Here is an 8577-nt window from a genome sequence, read left to right on the forward strand (position 1 = left end):
CTGAATACTGAATGAAACAGCTTTATCTAATAGAGAGAAAAGCTTTTGAGCAGATTTGGGCTTGATTTCACTTCATTTCAACAGAAACACTATTTCAGCATTACTGGACTCAGAAAGCTGTAAACTGACAATCTTGATCATTGAAGTCCTAACATAAGTTTTTGTGCATATAACTTCTAACACATTAAAAGCTGTCTTACAGCATTGCAGAAAACATTGTACTTCATAAAACATAAGCTTGTTTCAGTTTGGCAAGATTTGCACTGAATACTGAATGAAACAGCTTTATCTAATAGAGAGAAAAGCTTTTGAGCAGATTTGGGCTTGATTTCACTTCATTTCAACAGAAACACTATTTCAGCATTACTGGACTCAGAAAGCTGTAAACTGACAATCTTGATCATTGAAGTCCTAACATAAGTTTTTGTGCATATAACTTCTAACACATTAAAAACTGTCTTACAGCATTGCAGAAAACATTGTACTTCATAAGACATAAGCTTGTTTCAGTTTGGCAAGATTTGCACTGAATACTGAATGAAACAGCTTTCTCTAATAGAGAGAAAAGCTTTTGAGCAGATTTGGGCTTGATTTCACTTCATTTGAACAGAAACACTATTTCAGCATTACTGGACTCAGAAAGCTGTAAACTGACAATCTTGATCATTGAAGTCCTAACATTAGTTTTTGTGCGTATAACTTCTAACACATTAAAAACTGTCTTACAGCATTGCAGAAAACATTGTACTTCATAAGGCATAAGCTTGTTTCAGTTTGGCAAGATTTGCACTGAATACTGAATGAAACAGCTTTATCTAATAGAGAGAAAAGCTTTTGAGCAGATTTGGGCTTGATTTCACTTCATTTCAACAGAAACACTATTTCAGCATTACTGGACTCAGAAAGCTGTAAACTGACAATCTTGATCATTGAAGTCCTAACATAAGTTTTTGTGCATATAACTTCTAACACATTAAAAGCTGTCTTACAGCATTGCAGAAAACATTGTACTTCATAAAACATAAGCTTGTTTCAGTTTGGCAAGATTTGCACTGAATACTGAATGAAACAGCTTTATCTAATAGAGAGAAAAGCTTTTGAGCAGATTTGGGCTTGATTTCACTTCATTTCAACAGAAACACTATTTCAGCATTACTGGACTCAGAAAGCTGTAAACTGACAATCTTGATCATTGAAGTCCTTACATTAGTTTTTGTGCATATAACTTCTAACACATTAAAAACTGTCTTACAGCATTGCAGAAAACATTGTACTTCATAAGACATAAGCTTGTTTCAGTTTGGCAAGATTTGCACTGAATACTGAATGAAACAGCTTTATCTAATAGAGAGAAAAGCTTTTGAGCAGATTTGGGCTTGATTTCACTTCATTTCAACAGAAACACTATTTCAGCATTACTGGACTCAGAAAGCTGTAAACTGACAAGCTTGATCATTGAAGTCCTAACATAAGTTTTTGTGCATATAACTTCTAACACATTAAAAACTGTCTTACAGCATTGCAGAAAACATTGTACTTCATAAGACATATGCTTGTTTCAGTTTGGCAAGATTTGCACTGAATACTGAATGAAACAGCTTTATCTAATAGAGAGAAAAGCTTTTGAGCAGATTTGGGCTTGATTTCACTTCATTTCAACAGAAACACTATTTCAGCATTACTGGACTCAGAAAGCTGTAAACTGACAATCTTGATCATTGAAGTCCTAACATTAGTTTTTGTGCATATAACTTCTAACACATTAAAAACTGTCTTACAGCATTGCAGAAAACATTGTACTTCATAAGGCATAAGCTTGTTTCAGTTTGGCAAGATTTGCACTGAATATTGAATGAAACAGCTTTCTCTAATAGTGAGAAAAGCTTTTGAGCAGATTTGGGCTTGATTTCACTTCATTTGAACAGAAACACTATTTCAACATTACTGGACTCAGAAAGCTGTAAACTGACAATCTTGATCATTGCAGTCCTAACATTAGTTTTTGTGTATATAACTTCTAACACATTAAAAACTGTCTTACAGCATTGCAGAAAACATTTTATTTCATAAGACATAAGCATGTTTCAGTTTGGCAAGATTTGCACTGAATACTGAATGAAACAGCTTTATCTAATAGAGAGAAAAGCTTTTGAGCAGATTTGGGCTTGATTTCACTTCATTTCAACAGAAACACTATTTCAGCATTACTGGACTCAGAAAGCTGTAAACTGACAATCTTGATCATTGAAGTCCTAACATAAGTTTTTGTGCATATAACTTCTAACACATTAAAAACAGTCTTACAGCATTGCAGAAAACATTGTACTTCAAAAGGCATAAGCTTGTTTCAGTTTGGCAAGATTTGCACTGAATATTGAATGAAACAGCTTTCTCTAATAGAGAGAAAAGCTTTTGAGCAGATTTGGGCTTGATTTCACTTCATTTGAACAGAAACACTATTTCAACATTACTGGACTCAGAAAGCTGTAAACTGACAATCTTGATCATTGAAGTTCTAACATTAGTTTTTGTGTATATAACTTCTAACACATTAAAAACTGTCTTACAGCATTGCAAAAAACATTTCATTTCATAAGACATAAGCTTGTTTCAGTTTGGCAAGATTTGCACTGAATACTGAATGAAACAGCTTTCTCTAATAGAGAGAAAAGCTTTTGAGCAGATTTGGGCTTGATTTCACTTCATTTCAACAGAAACACTATTTCAGCATTACTGGACTCAGAAAGCTGTAAACTGACAATCTTGATCACTGAAGTCCTAACATAAGTTTTTGTGCATATAACTTCTAACACATTAAAAACTGTCTTACAGCATTGCAGAAAACATTGTACTTCATAAGACATAAGCTTGTTTCAGTTTGGCAAGATTTGCACTGAATACTGAATGAAACAGCTTTATCTAATAGAGAGAAAAGCTTTTGAGCAGATTTGGGCTTGATTTCACTTCATTTGAACAGAAACACTATTTCAACATTACTGGACTCAGAAAGCTGTAAACTGACAATCTTGATCATTGCAGTCCTAACATTAGTTTTTGTGCATATAACTTCTAACACATTAAAAACTGTCTTACAGCATTGCAGAAAACATTGTACTTCATAAGACATAAGCTTGTTTCAGTTTGGCAAGATTTGCACTGAATACTGAATGAAACAGCTTTATCTAATAGAGAGAAAAGCTTTTGAGCAGATTTGGGCTTGATTTCACTTCATTTCAACAGAAACACTATTTCAGCATTACTGGACTCAGAAAGCTGTAAACTGACAATCTTGATCATTGAAGTCCTAACATTAGTTTTTGTGCATATAACTTCTAACACATTAGAAACTGTCTTACAGCATTGCAGAAAACATTGTACTTCATAAGACATAAGCTTGTTTCAGTTTGGCAAGATTTGCACTGAATATTGAATGAAACAGCTTTCTCTAATAGAGAGAAAAGCTTTTGAGCAGATTTGGGCTTGATTTCACTTCATTTGAACAGAAACACTATTTCAACATTACTGGACTCAGAAAGCTGTAAACTGACAATCTTGATCATTGCAGTCCTAACATTAGTTTTTGTGCATATAACTTCTAACACATTAAAAACTGTCTTACAGCATTGCAGAAAACATTGTACTTCATAAGGCATAAGCTTGTTTCAGTTTGGCAAGATTTGCACTGAATATTGAATGAAACAGCTTTCTCTAATAGAGAGAAAAGCTTTTGAGCAGATTTGGGCTTGATTTCACTTCATTTGAACAGAAACACTATTTCAACATTACTGGACTCAGAAAGCTGTAAACTGACAATCTTGATCATTGCAGTCCTAACATTAGTTTTTGTGTATACAACTTCTAACACATTAAAAACTGTCTTACAGCATTGCAGAAAACATTTTATTTCATAAGACATAAGCATGTTTCAGTTTGGCAAGATTTGCACTGAATACTGAATGAAACAGCTTTCTCTAATAGAGAGAAAAGCTTTTGAGCAGATTTGGGCTTGATTTCACTTCATTTGAACAGAAACACTATTTCAGCATTACTGGACTCAGAAAGCTGTAAACTGACAATCTTGATCATTGAAGTCCTAACATTAGTTCCTCTTCAGGAACTCGAGCTGCGTCAAAAGCGCTTTGGGGAACGCGCCCAGCGTGCGCGACTCTGAATATCGTGTGAAATCAGACCAATGGAAGAGCGTGACGTCACCGGCGGAGTGACGTAAGCGACCAGGAAGCTATAAAAGCACGTGCCACGCAGCTGGCGTCAGCTTCGCGTCTCTCAGCAAGCGCTCTGTGTGTGATTGTCAAACTGTTTGTCTGTGAGTCTTATTTACTGTTGTCTGTCCAGTTTAAGAGCTCCTAGACAATGCCCAAAAGCAAGGCGAAAGTTAAGCATTCTGGCGATTCCAAATCGCGTTTTAGGCTGTGTGTTCCTCCCTGCCCGAGATATATAACGGGTGGGGATACACACAACCTTTGCGTGGTTTGCCTGGGTTCGAAGCACGCCGAGTCGGCTCTCGAGGGGGCCGACTGCCCGCACTGTTTGCGGATGTCGGTGCGTATGCTTCGTTCCCGGAGGGCCCTCTTCGAGGAGGGGGCCTTCGCCAGCGCTCCCCGCGGTGCTGGTCCCGCTTCTGCTGAGGCAGAACGGCGGCTGCACTCGTGGGGTTCGCAAGTGGATCTGGTGGAGGGAATGGAGACGGGCCAGTCCCTATCTCCTTCCACTTCTGCCAGATCCGGCACCCAATCCCTAGAGTCGGAAGCACGCTCAGCGGTTCCTTCCACTCAGGGAGAGGGGTCGACGCTTCGCCTCTCTTCCTCCGAGGAGGAAGTTGATGTGGAGTCGCTCGACAGGGATTCGCCACCCCTCTCGCCGCAGTATGAGGAGCTCTTGGAGGTGGTTACTCGCGCGGTGGCCAAGCTAAACATCGATTGGCCCACCGAGAAAGCAGCTGAACCGCAGAGAAGCAAGCTTGATGAACGCTTCCTGCGCGCGAGTCAGCCACCTCCCAGCCGGGGCCTGCCATTCTTTCCCGACCTGCACGATGAGATCTCCAGGTCGTGGAAACGCCCATTCTCGGCCCGCCTCTACATCCCCTCGTCAGACTACTACGGGAACGTAGTGGGGATGGGAGAGCGCGGTTATAGAGCGATGCCCCGGGTGGAACAGACGCTCGCGAGCTATCTGTCCCCCGGTGCGGCGTCGTCTCTAAAGGCCCCGGCATTGCCCTCAAAGCCACTAAGAACAACTTCGGCTTTGGTGGGCAAAGGGTATGCGGCAGCAGGTCAGGCTGGTGCGTGTCTGCACACCATGGCGGTGTTACAGGCGTACCAAGCCGATCTGCTCAAGGAGCTAGATGAGGGAGAGGAGATCAAGTCCCATGATATCTCTGAGCTAAGAAGGACCGCTGATCTCTCCCTCCGCGCCACCAAGGAGACCGCTCGAGCGATTGGGCGGTCCATGGCAGCTATGGTGGCCGCGGAGAGGCACTTATGGTTGACCCTGTCTGATATGAAAGAGCGGGACAGGGTCTGCCTCATGGACGCCCCGATCCAGCCGACTGGCCTGTTCGGCGACGCAGTCAATTCTGTCGTCGACAGGTTTCAGGAGGCCCGCAAGCAAGCGGCGGCGTTCCATAAGTTCCTCCCTCGTCGCTCCCTCGGGGCATCTGGGCGGGAGATGCCCCAGCCGCTCCCTAGCTCCTCGTACCGCGAGGCTCAGAAGCAGAGCGTCGCCTCTCGTGCTCCTCCGCGTCGGGAACGAGAGTCTCGACGACGCTCTCGGCCGAGGACTTCCCAGCCCAAACAAGATCTCAGGGCGGTTATTGAAGCTAAGAAGTCCTCGGCCAAGAAACCCTGACGCCAACAACCCAGGGTTTCAGAGGGCAGCCTCTGCTGGGGTAGAGCGGTACACACCGCAGTACACGGTGCCCGTCTCCCCTCAGCGCCCTCTGGGGGCCGGTCTGCTAACCCTGCCAGTGATCCAGGGCGCAGCAGGTCCCAGCGAGCATCGCACTCAGTATCTTCCGCCCGTGCGCGTAGCGGGGCTGAGACGCTCGCCGCCCCTGCGGGGGCCTCTTACACCAGAGATCAGTCTCGAGAGACTGATTCCCTTAGTAGATTATTTAGCAGCGTGGAAACTACGGCCAAATGTATCTCGATGGGTCCTGCACACAGTAGAAAAAGGCTACCGCATTCAGTTCGGCTCCGTGCCGCCAGTATTCAACGGGGTCGTTCAGACAGTAGTCGGCCTCAGGCAGGGTCTGGTTATGGAACAGGAGGTGAAAACCCTATTAGAGAAGGAGGCCATCGAGGTGGTCCCTCCTCAAGACAGGGAGTCCGGATTTTACAGCCGGTATTTCATAGTTCCCAAGAAGGATGGGGGGCTGCGTCCGATTATAGACTTGAGGGTCTTAAATCGTTCAGTTATGAGACTAAAATTCAGAATGCTCACAATCAAGCAAGTTGTAGCACAGATCAGGTCCCAGGACTGGTTTGTCACGATAGATCTCAAAGACGCATATTTTCATATATCCATCCTTCCACATCACAGGAAGTTTCTGAGGTTCGCTTTCGGGGGCGAAGCTTACCAATATCGAGTACTTCCCTTCGGCCTTGCACTCTCACCCCGCACGTTCACAAAATGTGTAGACGCGGCTCTGGTCCCCCTGCGCATGCAGGGCATCCGCATTCTCAACTATATCGACGATTGGTTGATCTTAGCTCAGTCAGAGCAGGCTGCGGTTCGGCATCGAGATGTCGTCCTCGCACATATGGGGGAGCTGGGTTTGAGACTGAACGCCAAGAAGAGTGTACTTTCTCCGGTTCAGAGAACCACCTATCTAGGCGTAGTATGGGATTCAACCACGATGCAGGCACGATTGTCCCCTGCTCGTATCGAGTCGATCCGCATCTCAGTCGAGAGAGTCAAACAAGGCCAGTCACTCACTGTCAAACAATTTCAGAGATTGTTGGGTCTGATGGCAGCTGCGTCCAATGTGATACCTCTTGGCCTGCTGTACATGAGGCCCCTGCAGTGGTGGCTCAAGACCAAGGGATTTTCCCCGAGGGGCAATCTACTTCGCACTATCAAGGTCACGCGGCGCTGCCTACGTGCCTTAGATGTATGGAAGAAACCTTGGTTCTTGAAACAGGGCCCGGTGCTGGGAGCTCTTTGTCGCCGTGTAACGCTAGCGACAGATGCATCCCTCACTGGTTGGGGTGCAGTCATGAGTGGCCACCCTGCCCGTGGTCTGTGGAGCGATCGCCATCGAACATGGCATATCAATTGTCTAGAAATGCTAGCAGTTTTTCGTGCACTGAAGCACTTCCTCCCAGACCTAAGGGGTCACCATGTGTTGGTGCGCACCGACAACACATCGGTGGTCTCCTATATCAACCACCAGGGAGGTCTGCGTTCGCGCCCTTTGTACAAGCTGGCGCACCAGATCCTGGTGTGGTCCCAGAGCAAACTCCTCTCACTAAGAGCAGTATATATTCCTGGGAAACAAAATGTGGGAGCAGACATACTGTCGAGGCAGGGGCCGAGGCCCGGGGAGTGGAAACTTCACCCACAAGTAGTGAAGCAGATTTGGAGAATATTTGGCAGGGCTCAAGTAGACCTATTTGCATCTCAAGAGACGTCTCAATGCCCCCTTTGGTTCTCTCTAGTTCATCCAGCTCCTCTGGGACTGGACGCTATGGTACAGACCTGGCCGAGGCTTCGTCTGTACGCATTTCCCCCTATTGCTCTGCTCCCGGGAGTTCTGGCGAGAGTGCGCCGGGACGGGGTCCGTCTGTTGTTAGTAGCCCCGTTCTGGCCGGGCCGAGTATGGTTCTCAGATCTAGTCTCGCTCCTCGACGGCTCTCCGTGGGAGATACCGATCAGGACAGACCTCCTCTCGCAGGCGCAGGGTACGATAATTCACCCTCGCCCGGAGTTGTGGAAGCTGTGGGTGTGGCCCCTGAGGGGGCACAACTTTTAGCAGCCGGTCTCTCAACCGAGGTTGTCGAGACCCTTCTCCAATCCAGAGCTCCCTCAACGAGGAAACTGTACGCCCTGAGGTGGAAACTCTTCACCTCATGGTGCGGAGACCGCCAGCTAGACCCAGCAAACTGCCCGATTGGTACAGTTCTGGAGTTTCTACAGGCTAGGCTCTCTGCAGGGTTGACCCACTCCACGCTGAAGGTTTACGTGGCGGCTATTGCGGCCTACCACGCCCTTCTCGATGGCCAGTCTTTGGGAAGACACCCCTTAGTTACACGTTTCCTCCGCGGTGCGCTGAGGCTGAAACCTCCAGTACGGTCCCGTATTCCCCCGTGGGACCTGGTGGTGGTGTTAGAGGCAATGTGCAGACCCCCATTTGAACCTATTCAAGATATCTCAGACAGACACCTTACACTTAAAACCTCCTTTCTGTTGGCTATCACCTCTCTGCGGAGAGTAGGAGACCTTCAGGCCCTCTCTGTGGCCCCTACTTATCTTGAATTTGCACCAGGCATGACTAAAGCGTTCATATACCCTCGAGCGGGATATGTTCCTAAGGTTCCCTCTGTTACACCACAACCTGTC

This window comes from Carassius gibelio, chromosome A22, assembly GCF_023724105.1.
Source record: "Carassius gibelio isolate Cgi1373 ecotype wild population from Czech Republic chromosome A22, carGib1.2-hapl.c, whole genome shotgun sequence".
Lineage (NCBI taxonomy): Eukaryota > Metazoa > Chordata > Actinopteri > Cypriniformes > Cyprinidae > Carassius > Carassius gibelio.